General features: G+C 36.9%; 1 pseudogene; it reads left to right on the plus strand.

The window, feature by feature from the left end:
* The window catches only part of LOC110221565 (argininosuccinate synthase pseudogene), a 72,551-nt pseudogene extending 53,495 nt beyond the window's left edge, over nucleotides 1–19,056 (plus strand).
* Nucleotides 19,057–21,992: the final 2,936 nt, after the last annotated feature.

Below are 21,992 nucleotides of genomic sequence, written 5' to 3' on the forward strand. Positions count from 1 at the left end.
TCTTATTTTGCTTAAGAAAACAACCAGTATCCTAGAAAAGCAAAATGGAGTTGAAAAGTGAAAAGTGTCCAGGGTGAAAATCCCACAGGCTTAATTACTTAATAATGAAAAGATCAATCAAGGAGAAAAGAGTTAGCAGCAGATATTTGCTTGCTTCTAGAAACTAGCAATGATACCAGGTAATTTTTGAAGATTCCAGGAGGGAAGAATAAATGTTGGAATGGAGATGGATGGTACTTGTGGGAGTCAATAAGAGGTAACAGGTAGAGAAGTCTTTTGTCACCTAAGAGAAATCATATCATTTCTCTGAACCTCAGTTTCCTCCTGTACCTTTTATTTCTTGCAAAAATAGGCAGATAGGTGGCACGATGAATAGAGCCCTGGACTTGGAGTCAGGATGACCTGACCTGACTGAGACATCATGCACCAGGTCTACATCCTGAAGCTTTGCTTTAGGCCTGGAATTTATACACTGATTCCACTGTTACCTGATTGGATGGCTTCTCCTAGATTCTCCATTTAAAGAGGTCACCCATGCCTGTCATGTCTCATTCCTCTCCTGGAACACTGTATTTGGCACATAGTAAGTACTTAATCAGTGCTAGTTGACTGACTGCTGACTGATCTGAAGCATTATTTAACCTCTATTTGCCTCAGTTTCTTCATCTATAAAATGGGAATAATAATAGCACCTAGATCCTGGGGTTGTTACAAGGATAAAATGAGATTATATTTGTAAAATTCTTTGTGAATCTTGAAGTGCTATATAAATGTTACCAATTATTATCATTAAAACAAGTTATTTGGACTAGATGTCTAAAGATATTTTCAGTCCTAACATTCATATTTAACTCATAAACAAATATTTATTAAATGTTTATTATGTGCCAGGCACCATGCTAAGTACTGGAGATATAAAAACAAAAATAAAAGGCCCTATTCTCAAAGAGTTTGCCTTCTGATGGAAAAAGAGATGTATGTATGTGTGTGTGTATGTGTGTGTGTGTGTGTGTGTGTATGTATATAGAGAGCCTAAATAATATATAATTGATATATAAGACATGTATATATACACATCTACATATGTATACATGCATATCTATATATCTATATCTATGTATATCTATCTACCCATCTATCTACATATGTGTGTATGTGTGTAACCTATTAGAGCCCCTTGACTCTAAGCTAATTAAAAAAATTAACCTCACTCTGAAAGAAATGTCAGACCCTCAATATGAAATAAGAGCTTTCAGAATCTATAAGATTCATGAATGAAATCATAAGAAAAAGATATTTGGATAAGGTAAAAATCTTCTGGATTCAATTACTTTCATTGGATGACTTCTGGATTCTTTTACCTTTTAACAATTTTAATATTTGATGAAACATTATAGTAACGGACAATGAAATTCAAGGTATGGGAAAAAACAGATCAATTCCATTCAAAAGGTAACCCCATGCTTAACTGAAGAAGGATAGTGTAAAGTATTTGTCTTAGAGGAGATAAAGTACAATTTAATATTGAGAGCATCACAAATGATCTCAAAATGCTGACCTTAATTTTCACTCAACAAAGCATTTAGTTGTTGGCATCATTCCTAGGTCTATATGTAGATCCTGGCCCATCACAATTTCATCCTGATCTATTGATTTCAAAGAAATTATAGATAAGATTTAAATCTTTTTTATATGCATCTTGTTGGATAGCATTATCTGGAACCCTTGCCTTTTACTATTACCAAAAGATTTTGGAATTTCTAATACGAACTCTATATTTGAAAGGTTTTTTAATTTAGTTATTTAAACTAAAAGATTAAAAGCAATATCATTTTCACCAATATATATTCCTTCTATCTGATAAATGGCTAGGTGACCCTAAATACACTAAACTTTTATTTACACACATTTATATATATGTAAAACATATGTATGTATTTATGACATATTTTTATATGCATATTTTATATACATACACAGAGATAGATAAGTAGTCTATCTAACAATATGGAATACTAAACAGATCTATATTTACATATAGATCTGTTTAGTATTCCATTATGTCATATGGTTTCTATGATGTCACATGTATATAGTATACATTATATGTATAATATAGTATTCTATGATGCTGTATTAATAATATTTCTAATATTTAATAGGAAATAATATATTTCTAGACCAAGTTAGCATAAGAATGAGTCTTCAGGAGTCCATTAAAAGTTATTGTTTTCTGAATCTTGTCTTTTAACAGCAAGTAGCTATTATCTCCATTCCAACATCTCCAGTTCCTCATACCATTTTCTATATAAGCAGAAATATAGCAGAGAAAATGAGGCACTAGGAATGGGTTAGCTCAGGTGTTTTCTACATGTCAGTTTAAAAGCAATATCATTTTCATCAATATATATTCTTCCTGATGAATGGCTAGGTGACTCTAAGTATGGCAAAATTTTATATAGACACATTTTTTAAATATAATTTCTTTGAATGACCTACTCTTAGAACTCTTAATCCTTCCCTACCTTGACCCTAGAGAATAAGTGCCTCTTTCTGTCCTTTGCCAGGTAGGTGGCATAACGGATATAGCAGTGGGTGTGGGGTCAGGGAGACTTGAGTTCAAATTTGACCTCAGACACTTACTGCCTGTGTGACTCTGGGCAAATCATTCAACTTCTATCTGCCTGTTTCCTCAAGTGCTGAATGGGGATAAAAATATTACCTACCATGAAGAGTTCTTATAAGGCTTAAATGAGATATTTATAAAGTCTCTAGCATCATGCCTGGGACATAGTAGTCACTTAATAGATGCTTATTTTTTTCTAATGGTAACATAATAGTTCTTTGCTTTCTGCCTTTATCCTCTGGTTCTCAGCCCTTTGGCTCATAGCAGACACTTCCACAGCTAACACTCTCTAAACTAACAATAACTTTGTCAATTCAGTCTGGATGTTACCTATGTTCTTGTGTTACTGATCACAGGAAATACTGCGATTTCCATTGAAAACAAAGGTAGACAAAACATCATCAAATTCTGAATCATGATAATTTTTTTTAAAAGATTCAAATGTCTGGCTAACTAAATGGTCAGTTAAATGGAAATGTTCTTTGGTTCAGTATCATTGTAGCCACATCTTGGTACTGAGAGGCAGGGCTATTTGTATGGGTGAAAGACCACTCTTCCTGGATGGCTTCACCTGTGGAATATACAGATACCGCTTACTTCATGTATATTTACATTATGCAAATTCTGCTTTATGTAAAGAGTTCTGAAAGAAATCCAAACGAGGATTCTGAATGAAGAATGGATTCAACCGCTACCTGTAAAGATTTCAGAAGAAAGGGAAGCTTCAGAATTCAGTCTTGAACCAAAAAGATTCACAGCCAAACAGTTGGCAGAAGCAGTTCATCATTTGAATTTTTTTCTTGTATTGAAAATATGAATCCAAATACTTCAAGATTTTTTAAAGTTCAAAGACTAATTGAGGATAATATTGCTTGCTACAGTCAAATATAAAAGGGCGAAAAGAGATCCACTGTCTAAACATCTCGATAATGTCATTAAAAAAAAAAGTTGCTCAGCCAATCACTGGTGATAAAGGCTAGGTGCAGTGAGTGGGAAAGGGGCAACATCCTACACACTCATGTTAAATTTACTATACAGTACTATGTATACTTTATCATTAACTTTACTTTTCATTTCATAATTCTGGTTATTATCATGGTACAGTATTTAATATGTCTTAATTTTATTATATTTTATATAGGCCAATTGTTATATAGGCCAATTGAAGTGGATGGGTAGGGGCAAATTCATATTGCATAAAAATCTCTTTACATAGAGGTCTGCAGAACAGTCCACTTATATAAAGTATATATAAATAGCTATCTGCATTCTATCTTTCCCGGATCTTCTCTTACAGAGTTCTGGGAGGCATGAGTTTCCTTTAGTCAACCCTTCCACTCTACTCCTACCCAGGGATTTTTGTCATTGTTCAGTGGTGTCTGACTCTTTGTGACCCCATTTGGAGTTTTCTTGGCAAAGGTGCTGGAATGGTTTGTCATTTCCTTCTCCAACTCACTCTACAGATGAGGAACTGAAATGAACAGGGTTAAGTTACTTGCCCAGGATCATATAATTATTAAGTGTTGAAGCCAGGTGCTCTATTTACAGCACCACATACCTGTCTCTCTACTCAGGATTAGATTAGCTTTAATGAAAGGATGATGAATTTACCTGAGGCTAAGTGCCTTTGAGGAGAATGTTCTGAAATTCACTGGCTCATATCCTTATAGTTTCACCATTCTCAGGTAAAGACATACACACATCTAAAAAAAAAAAGTTATGAATGGTCATACTTTTAAATTAAAAGTGATATCATTTTTAAGGTTCAATGAATCATTGTAGCAGGGATGATGAACAAACTTAAGGGACAGAATAATCATGTAGTAAATGTCTATTATGTAAAGGCAGAGAGGTGGGGATGAGGAATTAAACCCTTGACCAGCTTTCCTCAGATTTCTGGTGGAGTCCATGCCAGTCATACCTCTTCTTAGGGGTTTGAATAGATAAAGGTCCAGATCAGGGAGATAATTCAAGCTGCCTCCAGGCTTAGTTTTGTGTTGCCAATTGCTTTCTGGAATAGCTCTTTCTTTCTTGTCGTAGTCCACTATGGCACTACTGTCAACCATACTTTTACCCTGCCTTTGAATTCCCCATCGCTCATATTGCTCCCCCTCCTGATCTTTCTTTCCCTCTCAGAATGGGTTGGCACAATGCTGGACTACATTTCTCAGAAGCCCATGCAACTATTTTCTAAGAGACTTCTTCCTACTTTCAGGAATCTGTCTGTTTTATAGTTTATCAGATAAATAATTCCTAGGAATTTAAAAAAATCTTTTTTTTCCCCAAAATTTATTTGTGAATGAATAAATTGGATCAGATTAAAGTACGTGATTGGTCCAGACGGCCAAATTTTGTTTATGCAGACACTTGTGAAGTAATGACCTAGAAATAATCATTTTGCCATTCACACACTGTTGGTGGTATCTCTAGAAAATTATTATCTTTCATAAATCAATCATAAACCCACATACTATAAAAACAGAACTCAAACAAATTCAGCAAATAAATAATACCAGTGCAAGAAAATTATCACAGACTAAGCTTCTACCTACAACTAACTCAAAATAATATTACCCAAACAATATAAAATATATATCATTTCCAAGTTATGGGGGGCTTAAATATTTAAAAATATACAGACCAAGTAGAAAAAATTAAAGCAATATGTGAATAGGATAAAGTATATATCATCCCAGTCATCCTCTATTTTACTGGAGTTGTCCCAGCTAACGTGAGCATGAACTTATATCCCAATATTTCAATTCAATTACTTTAAAAAGTAGTTATTATATTCATCTGTACAATAATTTACAGATCATTAAATATAAAAGATTCATAGGAGGATAGAAACTATTCCCAAGACCATGTTGTATTTAAAAATCATTTTAAAAAATGAGGATGAGATAAAAATAATAATAGCAACATCATCATCATTATTGCAGTTAACAATGACCTTTATATGTAAATATATGCATACATAGATTTATATAATAATTTATATGTAACAAGATATGTAGCCAGCCATCAACTAATTCTATTATATAATACATAAGTAGATAAGGTAGTATTATCTTCATTGTATAGATAAGGGAACATGGTTGGAAGAGATTTTTGGCAAAATCCACACTGAAGTGATGGGTAAGACATTTCTGGGGTGGGGTAGATGGTCAAACCAAATGATTCTCTTGGGAAAAAAAAATCGCCTTTGGGACTTGAATTATTTTGATTTGTGTATTGATTTAATTAAAGAAATCAGGAATGCCAAATTTTTCTTCACCTTTGACTGTGCAGACATAGCCTTTTCCATCTCTGCGTTATCTTTACCCATCATTATGTGTGAGCAAGAGGGATTTGGATTAATTTAGAGACCAAATAGAAAACGTTGTTAATTTACTTAAGTGAAAGTATTCTTATACATTACAAAATTGGGAAAATTCCAAGGATATGAACAAACTGATATGTATTTATTCAAGGAAATTATGCTTGGTTCATTTATTTTGATGATTGTCATTTAGTTTTAATTATTCATAGTGGTATTTCATAGTATTCCAGAAGTATTTGAAATGGAAATGCTAACTTCAGCTCTGTTAAATGTACTGAGGAGTGAGTAAAAACACCAGATTTCTTGTGAGAAATATCAAATTTCTGGATTAGCAAAGTTATAATTAACAAGGTTTTACTGAAAATAAATAGCTGTAAAAGGACATTCTGGGAAATGATTCTTTTGGTTGACAGGAAATATCCCATTATCTTTCTTCACAGGCATCAGGGGAATTCTTTGAGCTCTGTTTCTAAGAAAATTACTTTGTTCTACTTTCCTTGCAGGCTCTCTTCCATCTCTACTCTCCCACAGTCATCTCAGTAGAAGGCCCCCAGAGGGATATTAGCAATCTTGCATTATTTTTTTGAATCTTGATGAGAATAATATGAGCAGTAAAAAAATACTATGAAGTAATTTTGGTATCTTTCATCCTTATAATTCCAAATACAGTCTTAGAACCTGACATTAATGCTAATAAAATCATTCTTCTTGCTTTCTATCCCCACCACCTAAAAATCATTTTCAGTATTAAACTCAACTACCTTTGGTTATTCAGGAGGCCAGTCAGTTCTGTTACTAAGGTGTTTAAAGTAGCAATTAATTTAACACTTACAGCAAGGCCCTAGAGAGAACACAATCCATTGTATTTATATATAATACAATGAAAAGAGCAACGGTTTCATTAGTTTACCTGTCAAGAAGTAGCATCCCTTTCAACCTCTTTTCTAACATTCAGAGAATTGATTCCACAGTAATGGGCCTCTCTGTTAGTAGACAACAGCCCAAAGTTCTCATCCCTGAGGAGATCTATGTGATCAGCTGATTTAATTGGTCCAATTCATACTAGCAATGTTTATAGATAAAACTAAAAGGTTTTTCCAGAAGAATTAGGCTGTCAGATCAATGCTGAAAGCAGAACTCTCTCTCTCCCCACCCCACCGCTTTTAAAATTTGACCTGTTTAAAGAAAGTCTTGAAAGACAAGGTCATATGCCTTAACTAGGTTTATCAAAGAATGTAAGACACAAGAACAGCACCAGAAAGGAGGAAGATCTCCTTCCTCCTTTTATGCTGTGGCCTAATTGGATGCTTCCAAACTAGGGCAGCCCATGAAACCTCTTCATAATGGAGCTGGAAATAAGGCCCTCAAAGTGATCCTTCAAAGGAGCAGTGTGGTTGTCAGAGAAGGCAAAACTGTATTTTACTCATCTTGACATGAGTAATGACATTTTAGAATTTAAAACAACTTCCATTTTAGTTCAAGTCAGTTTTCACATCTAGCCTCTATATTTTCCCTTTCGTTATTCCAATTCTTATGTACAGAAAACAGAGAGAAAAAAGAAAGTTTACTCTGTCTCAAACCTCTGAAACCAAACACATACTGTTAAATAGAAAGACTCTGTCTTCCCCCTCCTGAAACACAACAAACTACTGCAGAATGAAAATGTGCTTCCTGTATTCCCCAAGTTCTTGTGGTAAATGGAAGATATTCAGAAGCCCACTTGTTCCAGAGAGATATCTTTCTTATGAACCAGCTGGCTCTTCTTATGTTGGTTTGCAGTGAAGGATCACAATAAAGCCTTATATTTGTGACTTGTGACTTGATTTTCTTTCCACAATATTAGGGAAGGTACCTGAGAGGCTCAGGTACCATGATCTTCAGGCCTTAGCAAGAAGGCGAAGTCCTTGATAATCTACTGAAAGGCTGCTCCCAGGTCCTGTTGATCATCCTCATCAACTTTTGCCTGGCCTATTTCCATGATGTCTTGGTTGGTCTACCTAGATCAACTTTCTTTCAACTCTAGTCTATCCTTCACTCATCCATCAGTGATTGTCCAAAAGTGCAGGTCTGACCATATCTTACCCCTACTCAATAAACTCTAGTGTCTCTATCACCTCCAGCTTCAAGTATAAAGTACTCTGTTTGGCATTCAAAGCATTTCATAACCTGCTCCCCCTACCTTTCCAGTCTTTTTATATTTTAAACTCTCCCATGTTCTCTGCCATGCAGTGTCCTCCTTGCTGCTCCTCACACAAAACACTCCATTTCCCAACTCCAGACATTTTTACTAGCTGTCCCTCATGCATAGAATGATCTGCCTCCTCATCTCTACCTCCCACCTTCTATTGGCCTTTGCCCATCTTAGCCTTCCCTCTATTTATTTTTCCTTATTATCCTATATTCAGTTTATTTGCATGTGGTTCTTTACACATTGTCTCCCCAGTTAGACTGTGAATTCCTTGACAGGAAGAATTATCTTTTGCTTTCCTTTGTATCCCCAGTACTTAGCACAGTGCCTGGAACACAGCTGGTCCTTAACAAATCTGTATCACCTTACTGTCAGTTGACTAAATAGCTGCCAAAGTGATTTTCTCAAGGCAAAGGGTTGAATTATCTCAATCCTCTACTGAGTAAACTCCAGTGTTTCTTTATTACTTCTAGGATTAAATACAAACTCCTCCATCTGACATTTAAAGTGCTTTACCACCTGGCTCCAACCTACATTTTCCCATCTGTTACATGAGAGAATTAGATTAGATGACTCTGAGGTCCTTTCTGACTAGATCTATGATATTACGTTTCCAAGCTTATTATACATTATATTTTTTCTTTTCTTTTCTTTAGGTAATTGGGGTTAAGTGACTTGTCCAGGGTCACACAGCTAGTAAGTGTCAAGTGTTTTGTCTTTTGGTCTGAGGCCAGATTTGAACTCAGGTCCTCCTGACTTCAGGGCTGGTGCTCTATTCACTGCGCTACCTTGCTGCCCCATATACTTTTTCTCATGTTCTTTATTCATGTCAAACTAGCCTTTCTACTCTTCCTCACATACTATATATTCTATTCCCCATATCAGTACAAAAGCACAGAGATTTGATTTCTACCATGCTTGGGATGTTCTCCCTTCTTACCTCCACCCCTTAGAATTCCTTGTTGTTGAGTCATTTTTTCAGTCAAGGACAAGGTTTATTAGAACATCTGTCATACTGGGCAGACTCTTAAGGAGTCTGAATATGAGTAAGCAATGGCTAGATTATAACAATCTCAGCAGTGGCTAGATTATAAGAATCTAAGCCTTGGCTAGATTATAAGAAACCCAACAGTGGCTAGATTTTAAGAATCTAAGCATCTTAATGGAGACAAGGTGTACTTTATATACATACAGAAGGACTGTGGAAGGGATCTAGGAGTGGCCAGTAAACTAGGGTGAACAGAACTCCCTGGACAGGGACCTAGAGAATGGAGCCTAGCTAGGATTAAGGGTGGGAAATGGCCAGGGGCCATAGGGAGGGGAGACAATGGAGGGGAGATTGGGTGTAGCCACAATGAAAGGCCAGTTGATGGGATTATAGCCTCAGGCTATAAGATTGGCCATGTGGGAAAGTCCAGGGTTTTTATTTTCTGGGGCCCAGATCCCAACCCCATCATTCCCCCCTCAAACAAATGGGACACAAATTCTTTTGGAGTAAGGGGGGAAGGTCTCAGCTTCTGAAACTGCTTCCTGCTGGAAAGAGGCATAAAGCTGTTCCTGTCTCAAGGGGGTCCCAAACAGGACGTTGACTGGAACTGAGCACAGGCTGCATCCAGGGAACAATGTGGGGACATTGGCTGGTACTCGCTGTTTGCTACCAACCGTAGGTGAGTGGCCCATAGTCTGGGAGACATAAATCTCACAGAAAAAAATGCAGGGCCCAGATATAAAGCAGGGACTAGATTTAGGGCCCAACTGTGAGAGGATAAAACATCCTTAGCTCTGTTTGGATTCAGATAATTCAGTTTTCCAACCATGCAGTATGAAATCCACCTCATAGTCAGACTCAGGAATAGTCAAGTGGGTAACATTCCCTTTCAAAGGACCATAAGGTGGAAACTGAGCAAGGAGGATCCCATCTTAGACTGAGGCTAAATTGTCCTCTCAGCTTTTCCCAATGCTGACTTTCCACCAGTATCACCTTCTTTGAGTAGCTTGTGGCATTTCTCTCAGATGGTGGATTATTGATTATTGATGGATTATGACCCATCAGACAACTCAAAATAAAATCCTATGAGCTTTTACCTCAAACAGCAAGTTTTACTAATCATAGCTGAAGGAAAACTTCTCCAGGACTTACATCTCAAACTTAAATTTGTCTTGTTGTAAAAAGCCAATCATGGAAATCTCTATACACCTGCAAATTCTCAGCAAGCCGTATATAACCCAAACAAACTTTTTGGCTAGTTTACACATTAAAACAATAACCAACAATAGCTAAATTATTTTAGGGGTAACCAAATTATGAAAAGTTACTTAACATAAGTGATACAGAAAATTCACCAATTTGAAACTTGAAATAAACCCATGACCAATCAGGTGACTTCAGTTTTGTTAAATGCACTTCCAAATCACTTTACACAGAGAATCAGCATCTCATCATTAACGGTTAAAACTACAAATTCAAGACAGCATGCTTACCCAAGTTTGGAGGCTAGCTTCATTACCTTGAGCAGGATGTGCTGAACCTGGGTGATGCTTCCAGGCAAAGGTTGCCCTAGGGCTCAAGGCCATTACCAGGGGGCCCACATTGTAGCTGCTGCCTCTCCTCCCACCTTCCTTTCCCAGGTGGGGGAGGGGGAAATCAAAGGTGAGGGGTAAAGGGTGAAACTCTCTTCTCCTGTGAGAGATGTTAACAGATACCCTCTTGACTAAGGGAAGGGAGTGACCAGGTTGTACAGGTGTTTCAAAACTTCTTAATGATCAATCACAAAACCTCCAGAATATGCCAAGGTAGTTTTAGCTGTTCTAACTTTCCCTGTAACCTCCATGAAGGAGGATTCAGAGGTGCAGAGGGAAGGGAGTAAGTGAGCCCAAGGGGACCAAAAAAGCAACTGCAGTTTTACCCACTTCTCTAGTGTCTAAAGAACTGACATTGGGCATGCACTTCCAGGTAGGGCATCTGTCCTTGTCCTCTGTGCAGCAGAACGTGTACCCAGGTCCAGGACCTTGAACCAACACAGTGGACCGAGAGCCTGAGAGCGTCAGGCCAAGTGTGAGACGGCCTCATAACTGTCTGTCTGAAAAGCACCTCCCAAGCCTTGGTGCTTGGAAAGTGACCCCAAATGCAGAGCAAGAAAGGGAGGGAGAGGAAGCTTACACACCTTCCATTCTTGGCTGGAGAAGAACTTTGGGTTAGGCAGTTTCCCCATATGGGCCACCAAAATGCTGTGGTTTAGGGGTTCAGGGGTCCTGGGACCCCAATATCACAACATGCAGCTCTTGCCCGAAAGAATTCCACCCAAGCCTTCTCTCAGCAAAACACAAAGTTTATTAGAACATCTGTCATATTGGGTAGATTCTTAAGGAGTCTGAATATTAGTAAGCTATTGGCTTATTGTCTAGATTATAAGAATCTAAGCATTGACTAGATTTTAGGAATCTAAGCAGTAGCTAGATTATAAGAATTCCAGCAGTGGCTAGATTCTAAGAATCTAAGCCTGTTGAGTCATTTTTTCAGTCATGTCTGACCCTTGATGCATTTGGGGCTTAATTGCCAAAAATGCCTGAATGGTTTGCTGTTTCCTTCCCCAGATCATTTTACAGATGAGGAATTGTGGCAAACAGAGTGAAGTGACCTACCCTAGGATCTCACACAACTAGTTTCTGAGGCTGGATTTCAACTCAAAGATGAGTCTATCTACCATACCCCCAGCAGCTCCTTAAAATCCCTAGTTGCCCTCAAAGAAACTCAGACATCATAGCTTTTATGACATTTTCCCTAATCTCCCAGCTACTAACCCCCCTCAAATTCTAATTACTTTGTATTCATTTTGTATATTCACATATTCTACAGGTATATGTTGCATCTCCAGAGCGAATGTAAGCTTTTTGATATGAGATAAAATAATCACAGCTGTATCTCTAGGTGAAGATACCAAGAATCCTAATGAGGTAACCACCTGATGAATTAATAGCAGAGAAGTCCAATCCTTAATCCTTAACATGTTCACCCAGCATTCCTTGCCCCACCAGCTCTCATGGGTTGCACTCTGGGATCTACTCAGCAGTTCCCTTTCTACTGCTATAATCTCTGCCAGTAGGCCCCTCTCCCCCACTCCTTCCCATACGCTAATATTTTGTGCCAACAAGCAATAGATCTTAACTCTGCCTATTTCTATCCTATAAGGAGAAAGTACAGTTATAGAAAAGTGGAAGTATGGTCTCCTTGGGGTAGTACACACGCACTGCTCTGTAGCTATGCTTAGTCAGAGAGTGAAAGAACAGAGGGAGTGGGGGTATTGTGATTGCCTATGTACAAGCTCCACCAGGGCTGATGAAAAGGAGACTGACATACAGCTGAGGCCAGTTCTGTCCTTCCATAAATCACTTGGAGGTAGAGACAAAAGCCAGTGCATGTAAATTCCCAACATAGGAAGCTGAGACAGCCTTGACTGCCACTTCTCTGGCACTTTTCTGAGTGCAGAGGCATATAAAGGCCAGAAAACAAAAACATATTGGTTACCAAAAGTCTCAGAAAGAAGAAAACTCATTTTAAAAATACGTACAGGCAGATAAAACAACAAGGAAAATATTAATAGCTAAAGTAATAAAGTTTTCAGAATGGCTAGATGAGTCCAAAAACATTTGAATAACTACTATAGAGTTCAATCTTTGGCCTTTGGAGCCAGTCTAATGCCTCCAGCCTCATCAAGTGCTAAGAAGATGTCAGAAAAGGCAGGGACCTCGGCATATCCTATATCCTGGTGTAGCTGAAGGAACAGGGCTATGATGTTATTGCCTATCTGGCCAATAGTGGAGAGAAGGAAGAATTTGAAGAGGTCAGGAAGGAGGCACTGAAGTTTGAGGCCAAAAAATGTTTTGATTGAGGATATCAGTATGGAATTTGCAGATTAGTTCATCTGGTCAGCTGTCCATCCCAGTGCTCTATATCAGGAATGATATCTCCTGAGCACCTCCCTCACCAGACACTGCTTTGACTGAAAACAGGTAGAAATTTATCTGCTGGGGAGGGGACAGGTATGTGGTCAGTAGAGCTACAGGAAAGGGAAATGTCCAGATATGGCTGGAGCTCCCTCATTAATTGACACCTCAGATTAAGGTCATTGTTTCCCAGAGGATGCCTGAATTCTACTAATTCTACTAAAACACGTAATGACTGGAATCCATAGAACATGGATGAGAACCTTATCCACAACAGCTACAAGGCTAGAATTCTGGAGAACTCCAAGAACCAACCCTCTCATGGCCTTTACACAAAGACTCACAGCTCTACAGACTCCTGATATCCTAGATATCTTAGAGTTCAGTTCAAGAAAGGTGCCTCCAAGTGGGTAACCAATGTCAAAGTGACACATCCCACCACATATCATTGGAATTCTTCCTCTACCTGAATAAAATGATAGGGAAACATGGAGTCAGCTGAATTGGCATTGTGGAGAACTTACTTCATTGGAATGAAATCCATAGGTATGGATGAGATCCAGTGGGAACGATCTTCTACCATGCTCAGTTAGAGATTAAGGCTTTCACCATGGATTGGAAAGTGTGCAAAATCAAATGGTCTGAGGCTTGAAATTCTCTAAATTTTTATATAATGGTTTCTGGCACAGCCCAGAGTAAGAATTCATCAACCATTGCATTGCCAAGTCCTAGGATGGTGTTGAGATCAAAGTCCAGGTGTCAATATTCAAAGGCCAGTTCTACATTCTGGGTTGAGGAGTCTCCATTCATTATTCAATGAAGAGCTGGTGAGAATGATTGCGTGGGTTGCCTACGAGCCCTTGGATAGATGATGGCCCTCTGATGCCACTGGCTTTATCAACATCTACTCCCTCAGGCTAAAGAAATACCAGACGGGATGGCATGATTTCCTTTTAAGCATCTTTATCTCCTCTTTATTTTAAAAACTGGTTGTACATGCCTTTTTGCATTTTATTCATTTCTTAACCTAGAGGCAATTGAAGCATCTCAGAGATAGGAGATTTGGGTTTGACAGTATTTATTGTGTGATAGTGGTAAATCATTTGATCTCTCTAAACCTGTTTCCTAATCTATATAATGGTAATAATAATATTTGTTCTTCCTAACTCAAAGGATTATTTTTCAAAGTGCATCAACCATAAAATGTTATATAAATGTGTTATTATTAAGAAAAATAGCACATACACAATGCCCATTCTTACTAGTGAAGTATCTTCTGTGCCCTGCCCCCTCCCCCAACACACTACACATATCTTTGTAAAGTAAAGGTGAACAACTGTTAGGTTTCACCTCTGCATGGTGAAACAATATTTCTTGTTGTCTAGGACAGGATCAAATCAAGTACTCCAACATCTTACTTTGCCTCTCCTGTGAGCCATCTTTCCATTTAGCTGTGACTACTCACTTTCTTCTTGTTTCATTTATAAGGAGAATGTCAAGTCTAATATGAGTTGTTTCCTCTAGTAACATGTCTCCTTCTTGGTCCTTGAATAACAGTCATATTTACGGTTCTAACAGCCAACTTAAAACTTATAGATAGTCTAAAAATTATGTTATTCTTAGTACCTCAAGTTCCCTTTTCTGCCATTGCCACAATCACTAAAGAAGGTGATGAGATTTTAACACACATCTATTGTGTGCTAAAAATTCATATTACAGCTTAAATACATTTTTTCCTGAGTCCCTGAATGCTTATAGCTGCTCAATCATTAATGGAGCTGTCTTCAAGAAACTATCTGAATAACAGAGTTTCAGGGGTGGGGAACCTGTGGCTTCAAGGCCATATGTGGCCCTCTAGGTTCTCAAATGTGGCCCCAAATTTCACAGAACAATATTTGTTCTGTGAAGTTTGGATTCAGTCAATAGACACACGTGCAATATCTATGTACATATGCATGTATGTGAGTTGATATATGCATGTGTATCTGTCTATCTATCTGTCTCTGTCTCCTTGTCTTTCTTGCTATCTATCTCTGTGTGATAGGCTTCAAGTAAAAGGAACTCTTCTACTTCATCAGTATTCTGATGGAAGCAGAATGCCCCAGTGATCACTAATGATGATATGCCCTGTTTTTTGTTTATTTATTTTATACAAACTTTCCATAACATATATCTCTTATGAATAGAGGAAGGTGTGCTGCCATAGTTTGGCCAGCTCCAACTCCATCAGCATTCATTTCTATTCAGCAAGCATTTATTGAGTACCAACTGTGTGTGCAGTCCTCTGTTTTGCACAGGGTATACAAAGACAAAGGGAAAGATAGTTCCTACCTGAAGGAACTTCTTTTTTTTTCCCAGGGTTGGGGTGAAGGTAAGATATATCATTCAAACAAACAAACAAACAAACAAACAAATAAATAAATAAATAAGCAAATAGATAGATGCATGGATGAATGAATGAACAATAAACATGCAAAAACAAATGAATGACCAAATAAATAAAAGAATAAATAGATGAGTGGCTAGATAAATGAATGTATGAATAAATGGATGAATGAATGAATAAGTAAATAAATGGAAGATACTGGAAGGAAAGTATGAAAATTAACACCTAAGGGATCAAAGGTGGCTTCCTGTAGGATGTGGTACCTGAGTTGGACCTGGAAGGAAACTAAAGATTCCTAAAGGAGGAGATGAATAGTGAGTACATTCACAGGGACAACCTGTAAGAAGGTTTAGCAGGGGAAAATGGAATAACAAATTTTGGGAACAATGATGAGACTGTGAGGTAGGGGGTGGGATATAGTTTTCATGAAAAGGATTGATGCAAAGTGAGTGTGGAAAGATAAACTAGAATCAGATTGTGGAAGACTTTAAATGTCAAAAAGACAGCTAGGTGGTAGAATAGATAAAATTCAAGACTTTGAGTCAAAAGGACCTTAGAATCCTGCCTCAAACATTTAATTGCTGAGTAACACTGGACAAGTCACTAAATCTTTCTATGCTTCACTTTACTCCTGAAATGGAGATAATATCAGTACCTAACCTGCAGAGTTGCTATCAAGATCAGATAAGTGAACATATATTCAATACATATGCGAGTCTTAAAATGTTACATAAATCTTAACTATTATTGTTACTATTTAGTTAGGAACTTTATATTGTACATATCTTGAAAATAATAAGGAATCACTAACTGTCCTAGAGCAGTGGTGTGATGTGGTCAGAGTTATAGTATAGTGAGATTATTTTGACACTTGTGCGGTTGGTGAACTGGAGGAAAAAGAAATTGTGAGCAGGTCATAAGTTCATATAATCATAAATTTAAAATGAGAAGGAGGTACAGAAAAGCTTAGTGACTTATCCAGGGTCCCCCAGCTAGGAACTGAACCCAGACCTTCACTCTAAATCCAATGCTCTCTCTATTCCACCTTGCTCTCTTTAGAATGTGTTTATAAAGACTTGGAATTAGCGGCTGTGGTACTCTGCTTATTTGTAAGCAGCATAACCTTTATGATTGCATTTGTTCTAATGATTATGCATTTTCTTCAGTTACGATTGCCATTATGTGCTGACAATTATGTCACTTGTGACACATCTGATCATTTTTGGTTTCACTAACAAATTTGCATTGTATAACTGGGCATTCAGGGGGTAAGTTGGCCCTTAGATAAATTGTTATAATAACAACACAATATATAAAAGTGGTTCCAGCAATTTCAGTAACAATTGATATTGGTCCAGGTTGCCTAGTTAGCTTCTTGAAATTGCATGGGTGAGAGTGCAGATTTTTGTCTGTAGTACCTGAAGACAGGGCAGAGAGTTTTAGAAGAATTATCTGTAGCCTAACTGTAAAATGATTTTAGGCATATTGACCTAGACCTGGCACTTTTCATCTCAATTCCACAGGCTATGGAACTACTCATTAATTTATTCAGGGAGCTTGGATGGTTAGTACCATGGGGAAAACTACAAACCCTGGGTTAGAATCCCTGTGCTGACACTGACTACCTGTACCATCTAGGGGAAATCACTTCATCTTTCTGGTCCTGATTCCTTTAAATTAAACTTAAATTGTTGTATTTTCACCTGCTAAATGAGAGCATTGGACTAATTAAAGTTTGATTTGCCTTCTAGTTGTAAATTTATGATCCTATGAACTAATCAATTATTTGTTTGGATATATCCACTTCACTATGGCAAATTTGTTTAGCAGCCCATTGCAATCCAATAAATATTTGTTAGCACTTATTATGTTCCAAGCACTGTGCTAAGCCTATGGATACAATTAATAAATAAATGTATGAAATAAATAAAAAGAAATTCTTTGCCCTCAAGAATCTTAAATTTAATGGGGGAAGACAACTCACAGAAGCAGGCATGGAATGGGGTTAGTGGACGGGAACCAGGGAGTTATTTGGTGGAGCTGAAAAAGCCAGGCAAGGAAGCCAGTGGAGAGATGAATGAGATCAAAAGTCCCGTTTCTGTCTTCTATAAAGAAAGGCATTGGGAGAATTTTGGCATTGTATCCTCCAGCCCTCTAATCAGAGGGTAAAGGAGGCTGAAGGAGTTGGTGTTAGTTAAGCCTTGAGTTAGCTGCCCCCATGGTGATGAGATTAGAGGTAATGAGCTTAACCTGGTATGGCATCTTGTTCCATGAAGTTGAAACCTGGCAGAGCAGTAGATGTACAGTGAAATGAAGTGGCTTTGAAACATCATGCACTGTCTTATTTCTATCTTTTGACTATCTCAATGTGCAGAAAATAAGAGAGCCCATTAATTAGTCTGAAACTCTAAAAGTTATTTTGACCATTAGCAATGTGGTAAAAAAAAATCATAAAACAGTTTGATTTCAGGAGGAAATCAATATATGAAACTGGAAAATGAAGCACTATACAGCATAAAAGATAGGAAATAAACCTATGATTTTGTTGGTATATAGGGAAGCAAACTCTTTTCACTAATAAAGGTTGTCACTTTCTCTCCACCTTGGAAGGTTACCACAGAACTGAGAAGTTAAGTGATTTATCCAGCATCACATAACCAATATGTGGCTTTCCTTGTATTGAAGCCAACTCCTCCATACTTTGCTGTCCCTGTATAAAATGCCATGTAAAATATGCAGTGATGATGATGATGATGATAATGATTTCATATGTTGGCAACTTAGATTATATCTTATCCTTCCTTTATGTAGCCTTATTTAGCTATGGTGCTTTGTTTGCTACTTACCTAATCTGTTCATTGCGACAAATGATCAACCCAGCAGTATGGGTGAACTGATCTGATAACAATCCATATTAACAGTACCTTGAGACAAGATGAGCAGACTGACTGAACTTGATTCAGTATTTTTAACTACAGACAAGTGTCTAGTCTGATGACTTCACCAATGATTACAAAGCTTTTGAGTGATGGGATTCAGAAACAGACTTATCAGAAGGCTAAGAGGACAAGATGATAGCTAAGAGGAGAGAAGCAGTGAGATATTTTAATTTTTCATGAATTTTCTACAGGATAATAGTAAAAAGACTCAGAAAGGAGGTATAAATGCTTGCACTGTGATGTGACAACTTGACACAGTTTGCTCTGTTGTTTGGATGAAAGAAAAATTAAGTGGATTTGCCACTCTGTGGATCCAGACAAAGGGATATGGTCCCTAAGCAGGTTAGAAGCTAAATGTCCTTTCTTTTTCTCTCTCATTTTATTCCTAGTCAGAAAGATGGAAGAGAGAAGCACAAATGATGAGGTTTTGCTGTTGTGTTAAGCTGGTGTTTGATTATTGCTAATCCCTGTGCATAGCTCAAGCCAAGGCATCCATCCCTGAATGAGCTGGGAGAAAGAGAAAATGAAATCAGGCTTTTCTTGCTTGGTCTAGGGGTGAGGTTGCCAGGCCACATTGAAATGTGAATATATTTTATGAACCTTCCAAGTACTCTTAAATTAGAGAAGGAGATTACGGCAGCACATGTTTAGAGGAGGCCCAGCACTTTATTAAAGTTTTGGGACATGATCAACTGCTTTGTTTTTGCTACCCTCCTTGGAACTGTACTGTATTTTGGACCTCATGTTTATTAACATCATTCCAGTGGCATGTCTTTGTTCCCCATTGTACATTTCATTTGAAAATATGCTGGAAATGAATGCAAGACAGAAGGAAGAGGAAGGGATAGGGAAGCAGGATTCGGATGGCTTTGGATAGCCACTACCGAATCATGTAGAAAATCCCTGAGGTTCCAAGGCTGCCTCCAGGGTCGGCGTATGCCAAATAAACACACGCATCATCAGAATTTTGTGGCCCATCTGAGTATGCAATAGGAATGAAATGAAAGTATGATTTCCTGTAGGACCCTAGGAAAAAATGTTATGGCTTCAGTAGTAAATTTTAATTTTGTGGTATTGGCAGGCTCTTATGGGAAGCCACAGATGTGAAAAGTGGTTTATCTTCATTTTCTATCTACCTACCTCTGAGTAAAGAACATTCAGGGTTCCATCGCAAGATGTTAGAATTGAGTGTGAGGCAAAAAAGTTAAAAATAAAATAGTCTACCAAACTATACCAACAGTTTTTCCTTGAAGAAAAAAATAAAACTTAGGACTTTATTAAATAAAATTTAGTTGCTTTTGCCAACACTTTTAAAAAATTAGTGTATTGAATTACACACAACTTTACATTTTTATAAGTGAGGTTGATATTTAATTGATAGTAATATAATCATAATTTCCTTTACAAGATGAATGAGCCAATCATTTCTTTTTTACTTTCTCCAGAAATTTGGGCTAATTGATAATTATGACTCTTAACCTTTTTGATCTTATTCAGTTACTGAGTCAAAAAATAGAGTAAAGATTTATAATTTTATTTGATAGCTATTGCTTTCCTCTAAAAAATTACTAATTTTTGGAATTAACTTTTTTACATTTTTATTTAAAGTTTTGAGTCCCAAATTCTATCCTTTTGCCATTGTCTACCCTTCCCCCTCCTTGAGATGGTAAGGAATCAGATATAGGTCATAACTGTGCAATTAGGTATGACATTTCCATATTAGTCATTTTGTACAAGAAGACTTGAATAAAAAAAAGAAAGTGAAAAATAAGATGCTTCAGTCTATATTCAAACAGTATCAGTTCTTTCTCTGGAGGGGGATAGTTTGCTTCATCATTAGTCCTTTGGGATTGTCTTAGATCATCATATTGCTGAGAATAGCTAAGTCATTCACAGTTCTTCATCATACAATATTGCTGTTACTGTGTACAATATTCTTCTGTTCTATTCATTTCATTATGCATCTGTTCATATAAATCTTTCCAGATTTTTCTGAAATCATCCTGCTTGTAGGATGATTTCTTATAGCACAAAAGTACCATTACAATCATATACAATAGCTTGTTTAGCCACCACTCAGTTGGTGGGTATCCTTTCCATTTCCAATTCTTAGCCACCGCAAAAAGATCTACTATAAATGTTTTTGTACAAATAGGTCTTTTTCCCTTTTTTGTATGTTTTTGGGATATACACCTAGCTGTGCTATTTTTAGTTCGAAGAGTATGCACAGTTTTATAACCCTTCGGGCATGGTTCCAAATTGCTCTCCAGAATGGTTAGATCAATTCACCACTCCACAAACAGTGCATTTGTGTCCCAGTTTTCGCACATCTCCTCCAATGTCCAACATTTTCCTATTTTTGTCATATTAGCCACTCTGATAGGCATGAGTTGGTACCTCAGAGTTGTTTTAATTTGTGTTACTCTAATCAATAGTGATTTCAAGTATGTTTTTTCACACGACTATAGATAGCTTTGGTTTCTTTGTCTGAAAACTGCCTGTTCACATCTTTTATAAGTCCCCCCCACCGCCAATTTTCTGCTTTCCTTATAATTTTGATTGCATTGGTTTTGTTTGTGCAAAAACTTTTAAATTTCACATAATCAAAATTATCTGTTTTGTAATGCTCTCCATATCTTCTTTGGTCCTAAATTCTTCTTTTATCTGATAGATCTGATAGATAAACTATTCCCTGCTCTCTTAATTTGCTTATAGTATCATCCTTTATGTGTAAATCATGTATTCATTTTGACTTTATGTTGGTGTACAGTGTTGGTCTACACCTAGTTTCTGCCATACTTTTTTTTCCAATTTTCCCAGCTGTTTCTGTCAAATAATACATTTTTGTTCCAAAAGCCTGGATCTTTGGGTTTCTTTCATACTAGATTACTATAGTCATTTACTACAATGTAATTTATACTTACTCTATTCCACTGATTTCTTAGCCAGTACCCAATTGTTTTGATAATTACTACTTTGTAATACTGCTTGAGATCTGATATGGCTAGACCACTTTCTACTGCATTTTTTTCTTCATTGATTCCCTTGATATCTTTGAGCTTTTGCTCTTCCAGATTAATTTTGTTATTTTTCCTAGCCCTATAAAATAATTTTTGGTAGTTTTGTGTGGTGCTGAATAAATAGATTAATTTAGCTAGAATTGTCGTTCTTGTTTGATTGACTCAGTCTACTCATGAGCAATGAATATTTTCCCAATTTTTTAGATCTGACTTTATTTATGTGAAAAGTGTTTTATAGTTGTGTTCATATAGTTTCTGGGTTTGTCTTGGCAGGTGGACTCACAATTATTTTGTATTGTCTACAGTTATTTTAAAAGGAATTTCTCTTTCTATCTTTTCCTGCTGGACTTTGTTGGTAATATATAGAAATGCTGATGATTTCTGTGGTTTTATTTTATATCCTGCAACTTTGCTAAAGTTGTTAACAGTTTCAAATATTTTTAGATGATTCACTAGGATTTTCTAAATATAAGCTCGTACTATCTGCAAAGAGTGATAATTTTGTTTCCTCATTGCCTATTTTAATTCCTTTAATTTCTATTTCTTCTTTTATTGCTATAGCTAACA

Source organism: Phascolarctos cinereus, unplaced genomic scaffold, assembly GCF_003287225.1.
Source record: "Phascolarctos cinereus isolate Bilbo 61053 unplaced genomic scaffold, phaCin_HiC Scaffold_726;HRSCAF=1367, whole genome shotgun sequence".
Classification (NCBI taxonomy): Eukaryota; Metazoa; Chordata; class Mammalia; order Diprotodontia; family Phascolarctidae; genus Phascolarctos; species Phascolarctos cinereus.